The sequence below is a fragment of the Symphalangus syndactylus genome, chromosome 3 (genome assembly GCF_028878055.3).
Source record: "Symphalangus syndactylus isolate Jambi chromosome 3, NHGRI_mSymSyn1-v2.1_pri, whole genome shotgun sequence".
Lineage (NCBI taxonomy): Eukaryota > Metazoa > Chordata > Mammalia > Primates > Hylobatidae > Symphalangus > Symphalangus syndactylus.
In genome coordinates this window covers 40,012,501-40,037,086 of record NC_072425.2, presented here as the reverse complement: position 1 = coordinate 40,037,086, position 24,586 = coordinate 40,012,501, and the positions used below count along the sequence as shown (strand labels likewise).

The window sequence follows — 24,586 nt, the reverse complement described above, 5'->3', positions numbered from 1 at the left end:
TTCAGTACCCAGGTGGTTTTTATAAATATGAAATTTGTCCACTGTGAGATGAATGTGTATATACTACCCATTCTCTTTTTGGAGTGTCATTGAAAAGTCGGATTTTAAAAGCTAATGGTATCAGTGCTGCAAAGGCAGGCCAATTACTACCAGTGCCAGACAACTTTTTTCTTTCTTTGTTTATTTTCTTATTTTTAATCTTATTTCTTTCCTTCTTTTTGATAAAAGATATACCTAACGAGGCACCTACACACAACCCTGGCACCGTCCGCCGCCCCAGGAACCTTCCTGCTTTACCAATGGCCTGGGAGTTGGCAAACACGCTAACAAACAAACAAAAAAACCAAACGGGCTTTCGCCTCAACCTCATAGTTCCTCCCCGTCTGCAACCACCGGTCTTCACCGGATTCACAGTCGGAATCGCGAGCAAAGACACCTAGCAGAGCCGGCCTATTCCTAGGTCTTCCGGCCAGGAGGCGCTGCGGGCCAGTCTCCGGGGGCCACCGCAGCCCGCGCGCCCAGCACCCCCACCCTCACGGCAGAGCCCAGCCCAGCCCCGCGGCGGAGCTCCGAGTTCTGCGCCGCCCGCCGGGGTTACTCCCGGTCATTCCACGGCACCACCTCGCCCCAGCTTCCCCATCTGCGCCCAGGCAGAAGCTGCCCCGAGAGACCAGCGGCAAGGGTCTGGAAGATGGGGCGGCAGGGAACGTGGGAGAGGGAGGATTGGGCACCCCACCTCCGGGTTTCCGCAGGCTCTCCTAAGTCCGGTTTTTAAAAGAAACAAAACTCGGCCGCGCGCGGTGGCTCACGCCTGTAATCCCAGCACTTTGGGAGGCCGAGGCCGGTGGATCACCTGAGGTCGGGGGTTCGAAACCAGCCTGGCCAACAAGTTGAAACCCCGTCTCTACTAAAAATACAAGAATTAACTGGGTGTGGTGACGCGCCTGTAATCCCAGCTACTCAGGAGGCTGAGGCAGGAGAATCGCTTGAACCCGGGAGGCGGAGGTTGCAGTGAGCGGAGATCACTCCATTGCACTCCAGCCTGGGCGACAGAGCAAGACTTAAAGGAAAGAAAAGAAAAAAAAGGAAACAAAACTCGTCCGCGCTCTGCGCCAGGGACACCAGCTCAGCTGAGCGCACGGAGACTGTACGCAGGACCTCCCTACCCCTCAGGTCAAACAAAGCCCCAAGGCCTCTAGTGAGCAGTAGCACCACGGACCCCGTCTGGGACACCTCTAACTCGAGTTCCCGGATTCACAGTCCGAGACTGTGCCGCTCCAGTCCCGGGGAGCATATAGCCGATTCCCAGGTCAGAACAGACCAGCTTAAGAACCGAGTGAGGACTCAGTGCTGGCATTTGTCTCCGTAGGTACTGGCCGACCCGCAACCAGAGGAGTTTCTAGCCAGCTCAGGCCCCTCTGAACAAAGAAGCGCTCCCTGCCGGACCTGCAACTCTCCTCACCCGGCAGCAGCGCCCTCAGCACGCCCGGGAACCCCCGACCCCTCTGAGCCCGGGGTACTGCGCCCGGGTCTCCACGCCCAGAGATGCTCCCCGGTCTCCACCGCCAGGCAAACCCCAAGCGCAGCAGCGCAGAGTCCTGGGGTCACCAGAGCTCGTCCTAGGACATCGTCTCCCCATTTACACCGCCCCCGGTCCCATTTGAGTTGCAAGTGGTGGTGATGTGGGGCTCCGGATCAAAGTTCCCAAAACCGAGCGCTTCCCGAAGCCTCCTTGGCCTCGAAACAAAACAATAACGCCCAAGTAAGTCACTGGAGAGCCTCTTACCTGTTTTCCACTTTTGTGTTTGCGTCTCTTTCTCCTACCCCTTGACAAGCCTTCCGGAGAAGGGGAGAAAACAGAACGGGGGGAAAAAACAAGGAGCAAAGCGCCCTGAGAACTGGCCCTGTTGGTGCGCGGAGCCCCCGCCCTGCCGCAGCCGGGGAGAGAAGAGTCGTGGCTCGGCTCTGCGGGTCCCGGCCCCACTCACTCTCGCTCGCAATTACGGGGTTTTTGCCGAGACTAGTTCCTTTTATAGATTCGGCTGCACCGAGCGCAGAGGTTACTATCGGTCAAAGCCTGTGCTCTCCCTCCTCCCCGCCCCCTTCCCGGCCTCTGTTTATGTAGTTCAGTCACTCAGCAGAAAGCACGTGGAGCCGGGGCCCGCCCCTTAAACGGGCGACGTTCAGCCGCCCACGACACAGCTAGGGGGTTGGGAGGAGGTGGGTGGTTGGGGGGAGGTGGGTGGGGTGGGGTGGGGGTGGAGGGTGCAGCAGGTGTCTTAGGGTCCGCAGTCTGCGTCCCCTGCCCCCGCCCGGGCCCGCCGGCCTAAGACGCGCGGGAAGCGCTGGGCTCGGGGCTGCGCCGCAGACTCTCTAGTCCACGTTCCCGGCAGCCAAGGGCACCAGTGGAATTTGCTTCCTCTAAATCGTGCTTTCTGCAATTTTCTTTTCCTTTGTTAGTTTCCTCAGCCGGAGGGAGGGACTGGGGGAGAGAGAGCTCGAGGCTGAATCTCCCTTAGGACGCCAATCATTTTGTCCTTGGTTTCCTTTCAAAGGCCTAGGCTGGGTTGAGGGGAAGGTGGACAGTCCTCTGCGTAACCGGCTGCTTTTGTTTCCCCCCCACAAACCTTGACTTTGATTTTTGATAGGCGACCTACTGCCTTCGAGAATCCCGGCCTGAGCTCCCCAGGTCCCTCAGAGGACCCGAGAGGAACATCTTACTGCTTCTCTTCATAAATGAGAGGAAGGAGGCCAGAAAAACAAAAAAAGAAACAAACAAACAAAAACACAGAACAATATGGACCAGCCCCCTTTTAATTTCATTATATTGATCAGCCTCCCTGTGATAAAAACACAGGACTTGTATTTAGTTTGTATACATTTGTAAAGTGCAGCCAGAGAATTGCAGTCGTGTAAAATTATGTAGCCACTCCAGACCTCTAACTTCTCTGTTTGCCTTTGGCTGTAGGGAGCAAAGCCACCCAAAACACTGGAGGGGCAAAAAAAAAAAGGCAAGAGTAGGAATGCAGGCCTACACACCATATGTCTAAATATTTAAGTCATCCATCAAGCCAACAAACTAAATGTCACCTCATTCTAGCCAAAAGTCAGGTCAAACTGTGAAGAGTCTAAATATGAATCTGCCCTGAAGGGCAGATTCATAGAAGACTCAGGACAGACCCGTAGAAGAGGCCCAAGCAGGCCCTGGAAGTGCACGTGGAGGCCACAAGGTCTCCTACCTTGACAAAGATACCTTTGTAGCCACCTTGAAGGGCAGATTCACGTTTAGACTCTTCACAGTTTGACCTGAGTTTTGGCCAGAATGAGGTGGCATGAGAGAGCTGCCCCAAGCCCACTTCTCTTCCCACCTCCAGCTCCATCATATTCCAGAACTCTCACCATCTGCATGCAGACATTCAGCTGCACAAGTCCCCTCCACGCTACAGTCAACAGGATCTCCAGGCCACGGCTCAAGCCCAGGTACCCACATCAGTGGTTCTATCAACACTCAGAACAGACCCATAGAAGAGGCCCAGGCAGACCCTGGAAGTGCATGTGGAGGCCACCAGGCAAGGAATTCTGGAGTCCCAGGTACTCATAACTGTGGGTGGCATGGCCCCTTTGCACCATGGACTGTTTGCCCTTAGAAAGGGATGGATCTGAGCTGGGCGCAGTGGCTCATGCCTGTAATCCCAGCACTTTGGGAGGCCAAGGTGGGCGGATCACCTCAGGTCAGGAGTTCGAAACCATCCTGGCCAACGTGATGAAACCCAGTCTCTACTAAAAATACAAAAATTAGCCAGACGTAGTGGTAGGCACCTGTTATCCCAGGAGGCTGAGGCAGGAGAATTGCTTGAACCTGGGAGGCAGAGGTGACAGTGAGCCGAGATCATGCCACTGCACTCCAGCCTGAGTGACAGAGCGAGACTTCGTGTCAAGAAAAAAAAAAAAAAAAAAAAAAGGGATGGATCTCAGAAAGGCCAGAGATGAGCTTTCTAAAGCCCAAGGCCCAGGAGAGGGGACCCCCTTGCCTCAGTCAAAGAATAACCTTGGTCAATAAATTGGGTTTTGGGGTCAAACTTGACAACCACATGATAAGCAATTTAGGTAAAGTCTTTCTGCCTCTGTTTCATCTTGTTTTTTTCTTTTTTCATCTTTTTTCCTTCCTTCCTTCCTTCCTTCCTTCCCCCTCTCCCCTCCCCTCCTCTCCTCTTTCTTTCTTTCTTTCTCTTTCATTTCTTTCTTTTGAGACAGGGTCTTGCTCTGTCTACCCAGGCTGGAGTGCAGTGGTCCAATCATGGCTCACTGTAGACTTGACTTCCTGGGCTCAAGTGATCCTCCCACCTTAGCCTCCCAAGTAGCTGGGACCACAGGTGCAGGCCACCACACCCATCTAATTTTTGTATTTTTTTTGTAGAGACAGGGTTTTGCCATGTTACCCAGGTTGGTCTCAAACTCTGGAGCTCAAGCGATCCTCTGGCCTCAGCCTCCCCAAAGTGCTGGGATTACAGGCATTAGCCATTGTGCCCGGCCTCTTTCTTCATCTTTAAAATGGAGAGAAGATGTATGTTCTGTCCACCTCACAGGGGTTTTCTGAAAGTGAACTTTGTTGAAACCTTCGAGCTCCTTGGCAGAATGGTGTTATAAAAGCAGAGAGTGTTATTAAAAGGTGTTATCTTTCCTAGCATGATTTTAGAGAGTAATTAGATCTCCCTGACCCTCCATCTTCTCTCTCCTTTTTCTCCTACTTATTTGAAGTCGACCACCAAAATCATTCTTTTTTTTTTTAATTGAGATGGAGTTTCATTCTTGTTGCCCAGGCTGGGGTGCAATGGCGTGATCTCAGCTCACTGCAACCTCCGCCTCCCAAGTAGCTGAGACTACAGGCGCCCGCCACCATGCCCGGCTAATTTTTTATATTTTTTAGTAGAGACGGGGTTTCACTACGTTGGCCAGGTTGGTCTCAAACTCCTGACCTCAGGTGATCCACCCGCCTCAGCCTCCCAAAGTGCTGAGATTATAGGCATGAGCCACTGTGCCCAGCCCAAAATCATTCTTTTTGGAATTTTGAAGCATATAATTCCGAAAGGTATGAAGGTAATCGGTTAGATTGCTCTAATAAGGGAATGGGCAACAGTTAAGTCCTATACAAATAAGACGAAGATAAGATACTACAAAAAGGGGATGAACCCAAGAAAAAAATCAAAGTCCCAGAGAGAGAACAGCCATCGATTCTAAATACAGAAGTCTATGACCCCAAGCCAAACTTATTTTGCTAAGAACAACCTGTGGTTTCAAGAATCTGGTCATCCCCCACAGTGAATACTTGAACACATTGTAATGTTTGAAATGTTTATTTTTCTTGTTGATCTCTACTGTTAGAAGAGCTAAGTGATTTGGCCCAAAGTGGCTAAGTGATTCGGCCAGTTTGTACACAGGGATGTAAGTTTGCTGACACCAAGCTCATACTTTACTAATGTAATATCTTCATAAGACAAAAATACTGGGCCGGGCTCAGTGGCTCATGCCTGTAATCCCAGCACTTTGGGAGGCCGAGGCAGGTGAATCACGAGGTCAGGAGATCGAGACCATCCTGGCTGACAGGGTGAAACCCCATCTCTACTAAAAATACAAAAAATTAGCCGGGTGTAGTGGCGGGCACCTGTAGTCCCAGCTACTCGGGAGGCTGAGGCAGGAGAATGGTGTGAACCTGGGAGGCGGAGCTTGCAGTGAGCCGAGATCGTGCCACTGCACTCCAGCAGAGCAAGACTCAAAAAAATATATATACTGAATCTCAAAAGCTAGAGCCTAAGAGACGCCCCTTGAAAAAGAAGCTTACAAGTGTGAATTATCTTCCTTCCAGCCCTTAGGTTGGTTTGTCTTTTAGTATATTTCAATCAGCTTCCCCCTCCCCATCCCATCCCTGCCCCCCACACCAACACCAAAACCCCAAGTCCTTCCTCTAGGTGACTCCTTCCAAATACATAGGAAGGCCCTCCTTTGTTGCTGTTTTTCTGGAGAGGATGATTCTGTAAATGTAGCTTGGGTGGCTCGAGGTTCTATTCTGAGATGACCCTGGCATCTTCAAATTACAGAATCAACCTTCAGGCAGCTGTAGCCTTGCAGACTCTGCTGGAGGTCATGGAACTACAGAAAAGCTCAATCTTATCATTCTATTGAGGCTTTTAAATTGGAGATTACCTAAGTAGCATTGCTTGGAGGTTGCTTTGATATATCTGTTAACTCATCTGCATAAATGTACATGTACACATTGTTTAAAATACAAATGATACTGGTTGCTAGAAATTGAAAAAATAGAGTAATGCAGGAAGTCAATGAAGAATAAAAAATAATATATTCTAAAATGATGTTTTAAGATGAATTTGTTACGATTAAGAAGACCTGGTGGGGCACAGTGGCTCATGCCTATAATCCCAGCACTTTGGGAGGCCAAGGTGGGCAGATCACTTGAGGTTAGGAGTTCGAGACCAGCTTGGCCAACATAGCGAAAACCTGTCTCTACTAAAAATACAAAAATTAGCCGAGTGTGGTGGTTCGCACCTATAGTCACAGCTACTGAGGAGTCTGAGGCAGGAGAATCACTTGAATCAGGGAGGTGGAGGTTGTGGTGAGCTGAGATTGTGCCACTGCATTCCAGCCTGGGCAACCCAGCAAGACTCAGTCTCAAAAAAAAAGACGAATACCTAATAGCCGAAGTCTTAGAGATTTTCTGGAGAGTGAGAAATGCCTCAAAATAAAATAAATAAATAAATAAATAATAAGAGGGATAAAAGGACCTACAGTTCAAATTAAGTCAGCTTAATTCCAATACATAGTTAGACATAGAAACAAATCGAGCAATCAATGGTCAAATAAAAATGTACCAGGAACCATCATTAATTGTGCAGTAGACCATGTATTGTAGAGTCTTTCAATCAATTCAATTCAATTGAACCAATGTGATCCTCTTCTATATTAATGTGGCTCCTGTTGACATGCAAGCAAAATTCAAAATTATTATTGCTTCTGGACTTGAGTAAGATGTTTGTTCTGTTTGTCATTGGGATCAAGAGGTTAGCCTTGGCTGGGCACGGTGGCTCCGGCCTGTAATCCCAGCACTTTGGGAGGTCGAGGCGGTTGATCGATTGAGGTCAGGAATTTGCGACTAGCCTGGCCAACATAGTGAAACCCATCTCTACTAAAAATTCAAACAAAATTTAGCCATGCATGGTGGTACATGCCTGTAGTTCTAGCTACTTGGGAGGCTGAGGCAAGAGAATTGCTTGAACTGGGAGGCAGAGGTTGCGGTAAGCCAAGATCATGCCACTGCACTCCAGCCTGGGTGACAGAGCGAGACTCCGTCTCAAAAAAAAAAAAAAAAAGAGGTTAGCCTGCTGGATTACAAGTACTGCATATTCCACTGGACTTCTAGTTGATTAGTGAATGATGATTCCTTTTAAAAGCCACTCTTCCAACCCTCTTTCCTTCAAGCTATCCCCTTAAGAGCCAAACTGCTGGAAAGATTTCATCTCTACCCCCTCCCTTTTATTAACACCTCACCCACTGCAGTCAAATTTTCACTCTCACAGCTCTGAATCTATTCTGTCCAAATTCATTAACGACTTCCTTAGAGAGAGAGAGGCCAGGGACGGGTTGGGGGGGGGCAAATGTGATCTTTTTTCTTTTTCTTTATCAAATATTTTTAACATAGAAAAATAAAGAAAAATATCTTAAGCTCAGAAAAACCACTTAATTGGTAGTGCTGTTGACCTCTTTTAAATCCTTAGGCTATTCAGTCTCTGGTATTTGACACTACTGACCACACTTTCCTTCCTGAAACTGATTCCTCTCTTTTATTTCATGAATCTGGTTCTCTTCTGATTCTTCTGCCTCTTGGCACTCTTTTTCTGACTCTTGTTTCTTTATAGATCTCCTAATAGTGGTTTTCCCGTTTCATTTCTACTTGCTCTCCTAATCAATATTATTCATGCCCTTGGCTTCATTTAAGCCATGTACCACCAGCTCTTGTCTCCTTGCCAGGCTCACCCACCGTGCACCCTATGCTGCCTGGTAGAATATCCAGCAGCATGGTGTGTTGGAGCCAGCACACAAGCTCACAAGAGTTGTTTTTGCATATCTCTTTCTGTGTTTGTTTGTTTGCATATCTCTACCAGCTAGCTTGAAATCAGCCAACGGCATGAATATTACACCATTGGAAATCCAATATAAATCAGTGTCGATGAAAAGAGTAAAACTCTGTAAAATATTTAGAGATTTATTATAAGCCGAATATGAGTGATCTTGTCCCTCAGGAGACACAGCCCTCAGGAGATCCTAAGAACATGTACCCAAGGTGGTTGGGGTGCAGCTTGGTTTTTAGGGAGATATGAGACTTCAATCAAATAAGTTTAAGAAATACATTGATTCAGTTCAAAAAGGCAGGGCAACTTGAACTGGGGGCTTCCAGGTTATAGATAGATTTGAAATTTTTCTGGTTGACAATTGGTTGAGTTTATCTAAAGACCTGGGATCAATAGAAAGGAAATGTCTGGCTTAAGATAAAGGATTGTGGAGACCAAAGTTCTCAGTGTGCAGAGGAAGGCTTCAGGTAGCAGGCTTCAGAGAGAATAGATTGTAAATTCTTCTTATCAGACTTAAGGTCTGTGTTGATGTTAATGCCAGAAAGGCATAATGAGGCCTGTCCGACCCCCACTTCCCGTCATGACCTGAACCAGTCTTTCATGTTAAATTTTAAGAGTGCCCTTGCAGAGGAGGAAGTTCATTCAGATGGTTGGGGGGCCTTAGAATTATATTTTTGGCTTACATCAGGGTTTTGTTTGGTTTGGTGTTTGTATGGAAAGCCACTTGTTAACATTTATTAGGACAAAATTTTGCAGGTCATTCTACAAGTAAATCCAAAACAAACAAATTTCTTCTCTTTCCTTCAAATCTCCTTCCACCATCTGCCTTTTTAAAAATTTTCATTTAATGACATCATGATCCAAACATTCACTATGGGAAATCATAGTCATCCTTGCTTGACTTTTTCATCTGTATCCATCTTTCTCATTTGAAAAAGCACCAAGGTCAGGTCAAGTATACCTCCCAAATATTTTATTTTTTTAATTCATCATTTTTTCATTCCCAGTGTCTAAGTCCAAGCCAAACATCTGGGCTTCTGTATTGCAGAACCTCCAAACTGCTGTTCCTGTCTCTAGTTTCTTCCCCTTCCTATTTGTCTTCCCTACTGCGGTAAAGTGATTTTTTTGCTTGGGGAAAAAAACAAGCAAACCAACACAAAAACAATCTAATCATATATTTTCTCCCTCCAAAAAAAATTTTCTTTTTTTTCTGAGATGGAGTCTCACTCTGTCTCCCAGACTGGAGTGCAGTGGCACAATCTCGACTCATTGCAACATCTGCCTCCCAGGTTCCAGCGAGTCTCCTGCCTCAGCCGCCCGAGTAGCTGGAGTTATAGGCACATGCCACCACGTCCGGCTAACTTTTTGTTTTTTTAGTAGAGACGGGGTTTCACCATGTTGGCCAGGCTGGTCTCGAACTCCTGACCTCAAATGATCCACCCGCCTCTGCCTGCCAAAGTGCTGGGATTACAGGCGTGAGCCACCGAGCCCAGCCCAACCCTCAAAATTTACTGTGGTTCTCCTTTGCTCACAAAGAAAAAATACCCTCAAAGTTCTGTAAGAAGACCTACAAAGGCTCTGAAAACACGACATTGGAAGGCCTTTGAAGCCTGATCATATGAACTGCTTCCTCCTCCATCCTCTTTCATCCATCCACACCCCACTCCTTACTCACCCCCATTCTGCCAACTTACGACTCTCATCATACTTTCCCATTGCTTGGAAACCCTTCCTCTCATCTCCACTCCTGTCGTCCTGTTATGCTTTTATTCTAGAAGCAGTAGGAAAGAGGGGCAGAAAAAAGAAGAAATTCACTTCCCTCATTAAATGGAAAGTTGTGAGATAGAGGGTAGATGAAGAAAGAGAGAGAGATTTTTAAGTATCCAAATTGATAGGCAAATATTACCCCCAACTCAGATCCATTATCAAGTGTAACAACAGATTCACAGAAGCAGTCAGTACCCTTAAATTTGCCAAGAAAATAATTGGACTCAGGGGATTAAAAGAAATCAAGTGCTTATTATAATAGAAGTGGTGCATCCGCATTTCTTTCCTTATTCAGAGTACTTTTTTAACACTTAAGAATCCATATTCCTGGCTGTGATTTCTGGGATGAGGGACTGTTTTATTTCTTAGCCAGGAGTTTTCTTTTCTCTGACGTATTAACAAGAGAGTAAGTCATTAAAAAAAAAAATCGTAGGAAATATTCCAGATACCCTTTTCTATTAGACTTCTAGAGAGACAATCCTCTTTCTCTTTCAGCATTTTGGGAACGATTTCTTCAGGAGTGCATGGTTTTTCCTCTGTTGTCCTCAGTAGTCTGTGTTGTTTTGACCCATCCTTGCCCAGTATTCCTTATGACTTCTGGAATTGTCTGGACAGAAGAAATACTTTTGCCTTGTCAAAGGTTAAATGTGGAGATGTGCTATGACCCCACTGTGGGAGCAGGCCTTTTATTTCCCTTCTGTATTTCCATTCTTCTCGTGACTGCTGTCCAGTGAAATTTGAGCAATTTCTTAGCTGGCTACTTGTCCTGGTATGTAAATCAGTGGGGAATGAGCTCCATTCATAGAGGCCTGGGCTTGCCACAGAGCTGACCCCAAAGCTGGTTTCCTCTTGAGTGACTCAATCACCTAGCAGAGTTCAACAGGACATCTACCTACTCACCACTGGGATTAGAAGCCCTGGACCCACTGCCTGAATGAGAAAAGAAAGCTAAATTGGGGGTGCAGTCTTAAGGTATCTAAGTAAAATAGAATAGGAGGTTGGGGAAAAAAGGGAAAATAATGTAATTATACTCATAAAAACTGAGGGTGTTAGCAGTGTGCAAAGAGGCCCAACATTCTGATAGTCAGTTTAGCAACATGTATCAAGAGGCTTTGGTCCGGGACCAGTGGCTCATGCCTGTAATCCCAGCACTTCGGGAGGCCAAGGCGTGCGGATGACCTGAGGTCAGGAGTTCGAGACCAGCGTGACCAACATGGAGAAACCCTGTCTCTACTAAAAATACAAAATTAGCCAGGCGTGGTGGTGCATGCCTGTAATCCCAGCTACTCGGGAGGCTGAGGCAGGAGAATTGCTTGAACCTGGGAGGAGGAGGTTGCGGTGAACCGAGATTGCACCATTGCACTCCAGCCTGGGCAACGAGAGCAAAACTCCGCCTCAAAAAAAAAAAAAGCCTTTGGCCCACTAATTTTACTTGGAGGAATTTATACTAAGGAAATATCCAACAGTATGGTAAAAAAAACTTACGTTCAAGAATGTTGTCACTATTTTATTGATGAGTGAACATTTTAAAAATACTTAATCGTCTGATAACAATTCTAAAATACACATTGATAAATTCACGATAGAATGTCATATAGCCATGAAAGGTGAAAATAATGTTTTCAAAGAGTTGTGATATAGGAAACTGCACATGGTAAATGTGAATTGAAAAAAAAAAGCAAAGCTATATTTATGTATATGATTCACATTCAGTAAAAAATAACTGTTACTATATCAATAACCTTTTTCATTGAATATATGTGCCTAGAAAAGACTGCAAAACAGAACAAAACAAAACAAAACCCAGATAGGTGCTAACAGCAATTACCTGTGGATGGTAAGATTATAGGTAATTTTTTTCATATATGTCTGTATTTTACAAAATTTATAAGATAAACACATGCTATACACACACACACACACAAACACACACACACACACACACACACATAAACATGTTTTTTATATATATATATACTTTATTTTTTGAGACAGGGTCTCACTCTGTTGCCCAGGCTGGACTGCAGTGGCCCCGTCTCGGCTCACTGCAACCTCCACCTCCCAGGTTCAAGCGATTCTCCTGCCTTAATCTCCCGAGTAGCTGGGACTACAGGCGCCCACCACCATGCCCGGCTAACTTTTTTTTTGTAATTTTAGTTGAGACAGGGTTTCACCATGTTGGCCAAGCTGGTCTCAAACTCCTAACCTCAGGTGATCCGCCAGCCTCAGCCTCCCAAAGTGCTGGGATTACAGGTGTGAGCCACCACACCCAGCCTCATATGCTATTATTTAATTTAGAAAAATGATGTGAAAAATAGAGTTTGTCAAAAAAAAAAAAGAAAAATAGAGTTTGTCAATAATTAGTAGGAGGAAAGAGTTTATAAATGAAGAAAGGCAAACAAGGAATTACCACATGGAAACAGCAAATCCTAACATATTTTAAAAGCATGTGTACATAGTAACAAAGAACAGAAGAGAATTTGGAGAGACAAAATGATGAGTAGGTAAACTGTAAAAGAAAATAGAATTTTAGACCAATCGTAAGAGTTTACTACTAAATGAAAGTCCTGTGTGTTTAAACCTTTCTGCTTATCTGATCTTCTGACTTATCCTTCTTATCTGCAGAACATATCTGGGTGTCCATCAGCATATTACTTCACATCTCTGTACCTCAGTTTATTCATCTTTCAAATGGAAGCAATATATAGAAGCTGCCTTATAGAGTTGATCTGGTTATTAGATGTATAATATATGTGAACTGCTTGGTACTGTGCCTGGTATATGGTATGTGCTCAATAAATGATAGTTGTTTATTATTGTCATTTATTATCATCATCATCATCATTAAATATTATTCCAAGCAACAATATGTGTTCCTCATAGTCCAACAATAATTTAATAAATGTGACCTTTCCAAAACTCCAGTCTTCAAATTTTAAATAAATATTTTCAATTAAATTAATCAGTATGAATTATTCACCAGCCTGGAGTTCAAATATGGTCTGCCTCTCTCCTCTCTGTCTCAGACGTGGGAGTCTTGCTTTCTCACCCAGGCTAGTGAAAATGGTGCAATCATAGCTCACTGCAGCCTCTAAATCCTGGGCTCAAGGGATCCTCCTGCCTCAGCCTCTTAAGTAGCTGGGATTACAGGCATGCACCACCACGCTTAGCTGATTTTTTAAATTTAATGTTTAGAGACGGGGTCTCAGTATGCTGCCCAGACTGATCTCAAACTCCTGGTCTCAAACAATACTCCCACCTCAGCTTCCCAAGTCACTGGGATTACAGGCAGAAGCCACCATGCCCATCTCTCATATTTCTTTTTAATTTCCTATCTACTCACCCAAATACCCACCTATTTATTAGCAGAAAGGCCAGTATCTCTTTGATATGATATCTCTCCCTCCTCTCTCTCTCTCTCGCTCCCCCTCCATCAATCAGAATTGCCTCAAAGCCCTGGGGTTCTAGAGATATGGGAAATCCAGTCTGTTCACCATCGTGCTCCATGTTTTCAGTGGTCAGTTGTGCTGTCACTAGCACACAGTAGCATCACTGAAGACTGGTTGCACACCAGGGGCCCACTGGCCACACCCAGCTCTCTGCCACATGGTTTGGGCTGAAGAGTGTTAGTGTTTTGTTTGAAATAGCCAACAAGGGCTGGGCGCAGTGGCTCACACCTATAATCTCTGCACTTTGAGAGGCCTAGGCAGATGGATCACCTGAGGTCGGGAGTTCAAAACCAGCCTGACCAACATAGAGAAACCCCATCTCTGCTAAAAATACAAAATGAGCCAGGCATGGCGGTGCATGTCTCAGCTACTTGGGATGCTGAGGCAGGAGAAGCACTTGAATCCAGGAGGCAGAGATTGCGGTGAGCCGAAATCATGTCATTGCACTCCAGCCTGGGCAACAAGAGCAAAACTCTGCCAAGAAAAAAAAAAAAAAAAGAAAGAAAGGAAAGAAGGAAGGAAGGAAGGAAGGAGAAAAAGAAAGAAAGAAAGAAAGAAAGAAAGAAAGAAAGAAAGAAAGAAAGAAAGAAAGAAGAAAGAGAAAGAAAGAAAGAAGGAAAGAGAGAGAGAGAGAGAGAGAGAAAGAAAGAAAGAAAAGAAAGAAAGAAAGGAAACAGAAATAGCCAACAAGTTTGGAAGTGTCACACAGAAATGTTTGTGTTTCTCATTTCTGTTGAAAAGGTGGAAGATCTCACCACACAAGATGTATTTCCACATAGCAACAATCAGCTGGTACTGAAAAGCTCTCTTTAGATGGAGCATGCTGTTTGCACTTTGCAAAGCCCTCACTAATCCTTGTTTTTTGTTTTGTTTTGTTTTTGTTTTTGACACAGAGTCTCACTCTGTCACCCAGGCTGGACTGCAGTGGCGTGATCTCGGCTCACTGCAACGTCCGCCTCCTGGGTTCAAGCAATTCTCCTGCCTCAGCCTCCTGAGTAGCTGGGATTACAGGTGTCTACCACCGTGCCCAGCTAATTTTTGTATTTTTAATACAGACACGGTTTTACCATGTTGGTCAGCCTGGTCTCAAACTCCTGACCTCGTGATCCGCCCGCCTCAGCCTCCTAAAGTGCTGGGATTACATGTGTGAGCCACCGCACCTGGCCTAATCCCTGCTTTTCTCCAACAGTCTGCCTTACTCCTTTATACTATATGCGTGACCCCTTGTGGCCCCTTGGCCTAGAAGTGCATGGGGAGTAGGGGGAATTACACGAGTTGACGCTATTACATACTGCACCCTGAAAATGTGATGAGGGAAGTGGCTGAGAATATCAGTGTAGCAGGTAGTGAATTACCTAAATCTTGGTAAGGTTAAACCTAGCTGATAGTCCTTTTACAATACTATATAACTAAATTTTCATTTCTGTGACAGTAATAAAAATTGCATCTTTTTTTTTTTTGAGACAGAGTTTCGCTCTTGTCGCCCAGGCTGGAGTGCAATGGCGCAATCTAGGCTCACTGCAACTTCCACCTCCCAGGTTCCAGCAATTCTCCTGCCTCAGCCTCCTGAGTAGCTGGGATTACAGGCACCCACCACCACACCCGGCTAATTTTTGTATTTTTAGTAGAGACGGGGTTTCACCACGTTGGCCAGGCTGGTCTCGAACTCCTGACCTCAGGAGATCTGCCCGCCTCGGCCTCCCAACATGCTGGGATTACGGGCATGAGCCATCATGCCTGGCCAGAGAATTGCATCTTTTCTTAAAGATTGTCACCCTGAGTTTCTACTTTTGCTAGTTTGCGTCTGATTGTTTTAGGCATGTGCTTATGATTGTAACTGAACACAACTTGAATCACAAAGCAAAGAAAGACGTTACAACCTCTAAAAAAAACAACAGTACTCCTCAAAAATCTCACCCTTCACAGTATCAAAGGCATAGTAAATTCAGCAGGGAAGAGTCAAAGAGGTCAGAAGCAACACTCTCTGTTGGTAACTAAAAATGAGACCAAAGATTACATCCAAACCCATAAGAGCCTAAAGTTTGACCCAAGTCCCTTTGTTTATTGAATGGAACCCTGTAGATAAACAAAGGAAGCAAAATGAAAAACACTTACCACCCCTTCACTGGGGGTGCACAATAAGACAAAACCATTCCCAAACGAATCTTCAGTGTGTGGGAGAGAAAGAATTTTGAGTGACCTAAGATTCAATGAGATAACGGCACCTTATATTTCTGTGAAATATTTGTCACTTTATATTTCTAGGAAATGACCAGTGTGTCATTAAAAAATGTAATACAATGAAAACGAAGTTTGAAGTTTCACACTCCTCATTTTCTTAAAACCATGCAAAGGCAAACAGAAATGTGATACTACGAGATTTCAATGAAACTGCAGAGTCATAGTAATTTGATTCTAAAAACAGATGCCAGACAAGAAGTTATATTTAAATCAACCATCAATCTATCAGGACATAATTTCTAAAGTTAGTAATAAATAACCTTTCCATTTCATCCTCCCAATCACCATATGCATATAATTATGCTTTATGCTAAACAAGGTACATTATTTGATTTTTTTTGTTGTTTTTTTGGGGGGTTTTTTTTGTTTGTTTTTTGTTTTTTTTGAGACAGAGTTTTGCTCGTTGCCCAGGCTGGAGTGCAATGGCGGGATCTCAGCTCACCACAACCTTCACCTACTGGGTTCAAGCAATTCTCCTGCCTCAGCCTCCCGAGTAGCTGGGATTACAGGCATGCACCACCACACCCAGCTAATTTTATATTTTTAGTAGAGATAGGGTTTCTCCATGTTGGTCAGGCTGGTCACGAACTCCCAACCTCAGGTGATCCACCCGCCTTGGCCTCCCAAAGTGCTGGGATTACAGGCGTGAGCCACCGTGCCCGGCCCTTTTTTTTTTTGATATGGAGCCTCGCTCTGTGGCCCAGGCTGGAGGGCAGTGGCATGATCTCGGCTCACTGCAACCTCTATCTCCCGAGTTCAAGTGATTCTCCTGCCTCAGCCTCCTGAGTAGCTGGGATTACAGGTGCCTGCCACCATGCCTGGCTAATTTTTGTAGTTTTAATAGAGACAGGGTTTCACCACGTTGTCCAAGCTGGTCTCAAACTCCTGACCTCAAGTGATCCTTTCCTTAGCGTCCCAAAGTGCTGGGATTACAGGCGTTAGCCACCGCGCATGACTGAATTTACATTTTAAATATCAAAAGCAATGCCTCAAAAATGTGGAAGAGTGTTTGTAACCCACACATACTGGAGGGTAAAAATTTAAGCCATGGAAATAATATTGTTGATCTCAGCAGTCCAAAAAATGTGCAGCTAAATGCTCTCTTTTGTAGTGTATTTTGGCAGGCAACTTTGGAGGATGGGGTACAAAATATTTGAATAAATCTGTTTTGATCCAGGAAAATTTTAACATGGTCTAAAATGCAAACCTTCAAGCTTTACATGAGTTTTTGTAAAAATTAAAATAAATTTTTAAAATAGATCAGTAATACATGCTCATAATCAAATGTCTAGACATAACAAAAGTAGAAAGACTATGAAAAAGATACAAAGAAGAAAATGAGAATCATTATAAACCCACTTCCCAGAGATAATTCTGTCCATTGTACCTTCTTCTAGAAATTGTTTCTAAACAAGTTTATTCCATATATATTATTTGTAATCTATTATTTTCACTACATTATAGTGGACAGTTTTTCATGTAAACAAATACAGATTTTATCATCATTTTAAATGAATGTATAATACTTCACTGTACTTATGTATCACAACTTGAAAACAAATTCCTACAGATAGACATTTTGGTGTTTTGTTTTGTTTTTGGGACAGGGGTCTCACTATGTTGCCCAGGCTGGCCTGAAACTGCTGGACTCAAGTATTCCTCTCACCTCACCCTGCCAAGTAACTGGGACTACAGGTGCACACCACTTTACCTGGCTGGTTGTACCTCTTTTTTATAGTCATGTTAAAAATGCAGCCATGATCAGGCCGGGTGCGGTGGCTCACGCTTGTAATCCCAGCACTTTGGGAGGCCGAGGTGGGCGGATCACGAGGTCAGGAGATCGAGACCACGGTGAAACCCCATCTCTACTAAAATTACAAAAAATTAGCCGGGTGTGGTGGCGGGTGCCTGTAGTCCCAGCTACTCGGAGAGGCTGAGGCAGGAGAATGGCGTGAACCCGGGAGGCGGAGCTTGCAGTGAGCTGAGATTGCGCCACTGCACACCAGCCTGGGTGACAGAGCGAGACTCCGTCTCAAAAAAAAAAAAAAAAAAATGCTGCAGCCATGATCATCTTTGTATGCTCTTTGCACACATACACAAAGATTTTTTTTTTTTTTTTTTCGAGATGGAGTCTCACTCTGTTGCCCAGGCTAGAGTGCAGTGGCACGATCTCGGCTCACTGCAACCTCCGCCTCCCGGGTTCAAGTGATTCTCCTGCCTCAGCCTCCCAAGTAGCTGGGACTACAGGCATGCGCCACCATGCCCGGCTAATTTTTGTATTTTCAGTGGAGACGAGGTTGCTCAATGTTGGCCAGGCTGGTCTCGAACTCCTGACCTCAGGTGATTGTCCACCTCGGCCTCCCAAAGTGCTGAGATTACAGGCGTGAACCACCGTGCCCGGCCCCCAAAGATTCTTTAGCATAGTTTTGCAAAACAGGGATTGCTGAATAATAGAACAGACAAACTTTGCATATTTATACACATAGCAAAATTGCCCACCATAAAATTTGGCATCAATGTGTACTCTCACGAACAAGGTGTTAGAATGCCCAGGCTTTTTTTTTTTTCATTTTCAGAGAGTAAAAATGACTCTTTTTTCTTTTGGTATACAGTTCTATGAATCTAAACACATGTATAGATTTGTGTTACCATGACCATAATCAGGATACAGATCCATTTCATCTCCCAAAAACACTCCCTTGTGTGCTCTTTATAGCCACAGCCTCTCCACGCACCTAAATCCCTGGCAACCAGTGATCTATTCTCTGTCCCCATAATTTTGTCGTTTCAATAATGTTATATAAATGGAATCCTAGAATATGAAATCCTTCAGACTGACTTCTCTTACTCAGCATAATGCTTTTGAGATTTATCCACATTTGTTGCATGCATCAATAGTTCTGGGGTTTTTAATATTATTATTATGATCGCTAAGTAGTATTTCATTACATGGATGTTGCACAGTTGGTTTACCCATTCACACATTAAAGGACATTTTCTCTCAGTTTTTGGCAGTTATGAATAGAGCTGCTATAAAGATTCACTTACAAGTTTTTTGTGTGCAAGTATAAATTTTCCTTTTCCTAGCATAAATACCCAGGAGTGAGATTGCTGAGTCATATGGTAAGCGCGTGTTGAACTTTACAAGAAACAGCTAAACTGTTCCCCAGGGTGGCTGTACCATTTTGTATTCTCATCAGCAATGTCTGAGGGTTCCAATTGCTCTATATCCTTTTGAGCACTTGATATTTTCAGTATTTTTTACTTTAGCCATCCTAATAGATACATATTGGTATGAGTAAGCCTAGTTTATCATCCCTTTTCAACAGTCTTATCAGTCTTTAACTTATGCCCACTATAATGTATTATTGTTTTGATTTATATTTTCTTTGATTATACTGAAACATAATCAATATGGATTAAATAAAAATAAAGATTGAACATCTTTTCATGTTTATCGGTGTTTAAAATCCAATGTTTATTCTTTTCTTATGTATTTGTTAAAAGCTCTTGTTAAACCAAGTGTTTCAACTTTCTGACTGTTACATATGTTGCAAATATTTTTACCAGATTGCAATCTTATTTTAATCTGTAAATCTTTTCCTTTAGGGCTTCTGGCTTTGCTGTTTACAGATTTCTTCCCCATTTCAAGATGATAGAAATATTCAACCTCAAATTTCTTCAAGCACTTGCATAAATTATTAAGCATTTGACTTTATTAGAACCAGTCCCCTCCACCCAAGTCCAATGAGGGGAGACTCAGAAACGGGTTGAAGGTCACAGCAGTCAGCTATACTCACCGTTTGATAACGAAAACTTTTTCCAAAAAGTGTTTCCTTGTCAGCAGGGATGATTTTATACAACCACATCAAAACATTAAGTAAAATATTCTGCTGAGATGTAAAGTAAAAAGTCAGAGATACAGCAGGGGTAGTAGGACATTGTTCTAATTCTTTGTGGGAAGGATGGGGTGGGGGTGAGGAAAGACTCCCTGGTGAAACTTTGCTAAGAATTAGATCTCTTTAGGCCAGGTGGTTCACCCCTGTAATCCCAGAGCTCTGGGAGGCTGAGGCGGACGGATCACTTGAGGTCAGGAGCTTGAGACCAGCTTGGTCAACATGGCAAAACATGGTCTGTAATAAAAATACAAAAATTAGCTGGGCATGATGGTGCACGCCTGTAGTCCCAGTTACTTGGGAGGCTGAGGCAGGAAATCACTTGAACCCAGGAGGCACAGCTTGCAGTGAGCCAAGATCACACCACCGCACTCCAGCCTGGGGGACAGAGCGAGACACCGTCTCAAAAAAAAAAGAGTTACAACTAATTACAGATTTTGCCTTTGCTACAAGTATAGCTCAAATCTCCCCCTAAACAGTTGCTGGCATAGTCAAGGATACCTGGGTCAGTACCTCAGAGCCCTCGACTTGATTTTTTCTCCTTCTTTATCATGAGGCTTACCATCTCCTGCTGCAATGAATTAATATCCAAGCATTTGCTTTGTAGAACATCCTTCCAGACACCTTTCTCACGTGTAGTGTTTCCACACTGGGTTCTTTTCCTTTGTGCTGTTTACTCTCTTGCATATTAATTTTTTCTCTTTTCTGTAGCTTGCTTCTCTGGCTCTCCTCAACACCACTCCTAGTCATGGAGCCTCCTCCTCTGCCTTTATCCTGGAGATCACTTGTAGGGAAGCCTCTGCTGAATTCACGCCATTCTCCTGCCTCAGCCTCCCGAGTAGCTGGGACTACAGGGGCCTGCCACCACGCCCGGCTAATTTTTTGTATTTTTTTTTTTTTTAGTAGAGACAGAGTTTCACCATGTTAGCCAGGATGGTCATGATCTCCTGACCTGGTGATCCGCCCACCTCCGCCTCCCAAAGTGCTGGGATTACAGGTGTGAGCCACCACCCCCAGCCAGTTAGTTGTAACTCTTTAGTAAAATCAACTAATGGTTTGTCTATATGTTACAAATAAATTATAAATAAATTATTCCCAAAGGCATTTCTTTTTTTTTTTTTTTTTTTTTTTTTTTTTGGAGATGGAGTTTCACTCTTGTTGCCCAGGCTGGAGTGCAATGGCGTAGTCTCAGCTCACTGCAATCTCCAAGGCCTCCTGGGTTCAAGCAATTCTCCTGCCTCAGCCTCCCAAGTAGCTGTGGGATTACAGGCATGTGCCATCACACCCAGCTAATTTTGTATTTTTAGTAGAGACAGGGGTTTCTCCATGTTGGTCAGGCTGGTCTCCAACTCCCGACCTCAGGTGATCTACCCACCTCGGCCTCCCAAAGTGCTGGGATTACAGGCGTGAGCCACCCCGCCTGGCCCTGAGTGGAGGATTTCTCCAGCGTGCCTTTTATGCCTTTACCCATTCGAAGGTTAGAAAAGCTTTCCAGGGTGGATGGGTAAAGGCATAAAAGCACAGGGAGTAGAGCAAAATAAGGTGGGTGCAGGCAAAGTCGCTTACTGGGGCTGGAGCCCAGGAAAGTAGCTCAGTAGGAAGTGGCATCAGTGAGGTAGGAAGGCTGTCCCAGGCCAGCTCAGAAAGGGCTGAGGAGCCATGCCAGAAGGCCTGGATTCACTGTGTCCCCTTCCCTTCTATTTTAGCCTGAAATAGGCTTATAATGAAAGAGGTCCCTATCTTTATTTGTCAAGTGAACCAAAACATCCTTGCTCTTGAGACAGTATAGTAGGTAAATGTGAACGCTCTGAAACCACATGATCTGGTTTGAAATCCCAGCCTTGACCCTTGAGTAGCTGAATGACCCTGGTCAAGTTATTTGCCGACTCTGTGCCTCAGTTTTATCATTTATAAAATGACGGTAACAATAGTACTGCCTCATAGGTTTGTGGTAAGGATTCATGAGTCAACAGAGTCATGCATTGCTTAACTACAAATACATTCTAAGAAATGAGTCTTTAGGTGACTGTCGTCATGCAAACATCATAAAATAAACTTACACAAACCTAGATGGTATAGGATACTACATGCCTAGGCTGTACAATATAGCCTATTGTTCCTAGGCTACGTAACCATATAGCATGTTACTGTACTGAATACAGTAGGCAATTGTAATCCACTGGTATTTATGTATCTAAACATACAAAAGGTACAATAAGAATACAGTATAAAAGATTTTTTTTTTTTTTTGAGACGGAGTCTCGCTCTGTCTCCCAGGCTGGAGTGCAGTGGCACGATCTCGGCTCACTGCAAGCTCCACCTTCTGGGTTCACGCCATTCTCCTGCCTCAGCCTCCCAAGTATCTGGGACTACAGACGCCCGCCACCACGCCCAGCTAATTTTTTGTATTTTTATTAGAGACAGGGTTTCACCATGTTAGCCAGGATGGTCTCGATCTCCTGAGCTCGTGATCCACCTGCCTCGGCCTCCCAAAGTGCTGGGATTACAGGCGTGAGCCACCGTGCCCGGCCTAAAAGATTTTTTAAATGGCACATCTATATAGGACACTTACCATGAATGGAGCTTGCAAGACTGGAAGTTTCTCTGGGTGAGTCAGTGAGTGAGTGACGAGTGAATGTGAAGGCATAGGATGTCACTGTATACTACTGTAGACTTATATTAACACTGTACAACTACACTACACGTTTATAAAAACATTCTTTAATACTAAATCTTAGCTCATTGTAACTTTTTAACTTTATAAACATTTTAAATTTTCACACTTATTTATTTATTATTGTTTTTTGCCCAGGCTGGAGCGCAGTGGCGCTATCTTGGTTCACTGCAACCTCCGCCTCCCAGGTTCAAGCAATTCTCCCACCTCAGCTTCCTGAGTAGCTGGGATTACAGGCACACACCACCACGACCAGCTAATTTTTTATATTTTTAGTAGCGACGGGGTCTCACCACGTCGGCCAGGCTGGTCTCAAACTCCTGACCTCAAGTGATCCACCTGCCTTGGCCTCCCAAAGTGCTGGGATTACAGGTGTGAGCCACCGTGCCCAGCATTTATTATTATTTTTTGAGGCAGGGTCACCTAGGCCGAAATGCAGTGGTACAATTATAGCTCACTGCAGCTTCAACATCTTGAGTTCAAGCAATCCTCTCACCTCAGTCTCCTGAGTAGCTAGGACTATAGGCATGTACCACCACGCATGGATAATTTTGTTTATTTTTTGTAGAGACGAGGTCTCACCATCTTGTTCAGGCTGGTCTTGAACTTTGGACTCAAGCTATCCTCTGTCCTCGGCCTCCCAAAGTGCTGGGATTACAGGCATGAGCCACTACACCCCACCTGATTCATTCATAATAACACTTAGCTTAAAACAAATACATCGTACAACTGTACAAACATTTTCTTTCTGGCCAGGCATGATGGCTCATGCCCATAATCCCAGCACTTTGGGAGGTCGAGGAGGGTGGATCACCTGAGGTCAGGAGTTCAAGACAAGCCTGGCCAATATGATGAAACCCCATCTCTACTAAAAAGACAAAAGTTAGTTGGGTGTGGTGATGGGTGCCTGTAATCCCAGCTACTTGGGAGGCTGAGGCATGAGAATCGCTTGAACCTGGGAATCAGAGGTTGCACTGAGCCGAGATTGTGCCACTGCACTCCAGCCCAGGTGACGGAGCGAGACTCTGTCTCAAAAAACAAACAAACAAACAAAACATTGTCTTTCTTTATATCCTAATTCTTTGAGCTTTTTTCTATTAAAAAAATTGTTTGATTAAACTTTGTTGTTAAAAACTAAGACATACACATATTAGCGTAGGCCTACACGGGGTCAGGATCATCACTATCATGGACTTCCACCTCACATCTTGTCCCACTGGAAGGTCTTCAAGGGCAGTAACATGCATGGAGCTTTCATCTCCTGTGATAACAATGCCTTTCTTCTGGAATACCTCCTGAAGGACCTATCTAAGCCTGTTTTACAGTTAACTTTCTTTTTTCTTTTTAAATAAGTAGGAGTATACTCTAAAAAATAAAAAGTATAGTATAGTAAATATATAAACCAGTAACATACTGTTTATCATTACCAAGAATTCTGTACTATACATACTTTCATTGTTAGACATTTTTTTTTTTTTTTAAACAGGGTCTCGCTCTCTCTCCAGGCTGGAGTGCAGTGGCACCATCATGACTCACTGCAGACTCGACCTTCTGGGCTTAAGTGATCCTCCTGCCTCAGCCTCCTGAGTAGCGGAGACCAAAGGCACGCACCACCATGCCTGGCTAATTTGTTCTTGTATTTTTTGTAGAGACAGGCTCTCACTATGTTGCCCTGGCTGGTCTTGAACTTATGGGCTCAAGCAATCAGCCTGCCTTAGCCTCCCACCGTACTGGGATTACCGGCATGAGCCACTGTGCCCAGCCCGTGCTAAACTTCTATAGGCGTGGCAGCACAGTAGGTTTGTTTACACCAGCATCACATTACTTACTACATGTGAGTAATGTATCCTGCTACATATGTCACTAGGCAATAGGAATTTTTGTAATCTTACGGGGTCACCATCATACATTCTGTCAGTAGTGACCTAAACATCTTGTGTGTCACATAACTGTACATGTAGAAGTACTTGGAATGTAGCTGATGAGTAATCAGCATTCAATAAATATTAGATATTATTGTTATTGGATGATATTAGCATGTTCAGAAATTAATAATGTGCTTTTGTAAGTTTCTTTTTCATCATGTGTATTTCCACTGGCCTCCTATTAGGCCACATGTGATTTTTGTTTGCTTTTCACAGCCTTGTCCAACCCCCCACCCAGGACAAGATCCTTCCTTAAAAATTACTTCTGAAGGGCCGGGCGCGGTGGCTCACGCCTGTAATCCCAGCACTTTGGGCGGCCGAGGCGGGCAGATCATGAGGTCAGGAGATCGAGACTATCCTGGCTAACATGGTGAAACCCCGTCTGTATAAAAAATACAAAAAAAAATTAGCCGGGCGTGGTGGCGGACGCCTGTAGTCCCAGCTACCCAGCTGATGCAGGAGAATGGCATGAACCCGGGAGGCGGAGGTTGCA

The 24,586-nt window shown here is 44.4% G+C and overlaps 1 protein-coding gene and 1 long non-coding RNA gene across 2 annotated transcripts in view; one reads left to right on the top strand and one right to left on the bottom strand.

Moving 5' to 3' along the window:
- ABCA1 (ATP binding cassette subfamily A member 1) overlaps window positions 1-2,053 on the bottom strand; it is a 147,696-nt gene extending 145,643 nt beyond the window's left edge. The window contains exon 1 of the mRNA XM_055271609.2: window positions 1,787-2,053. The gene's annotated coding sequence lies outside the window, so the exon portion shown is untranslated. The remainder of the gene's footprint in view (window positions 1-1,786) is intronic.
- LOC134736289 (uncharacterized) lies at window positions 551-12,870 on the top strand. Its single transcript, XR_010120200.1, has 3 exons — window positions 551-1,762; window positions 3,375-3,591; window positions 12,534-12,870. It is a non-coding gene; the product is annotated as an uncharacterized lncRNA (long non-coding RNA).
- Window positions 12,871-24,586: the final 11,716 nt, after the last annotated feature.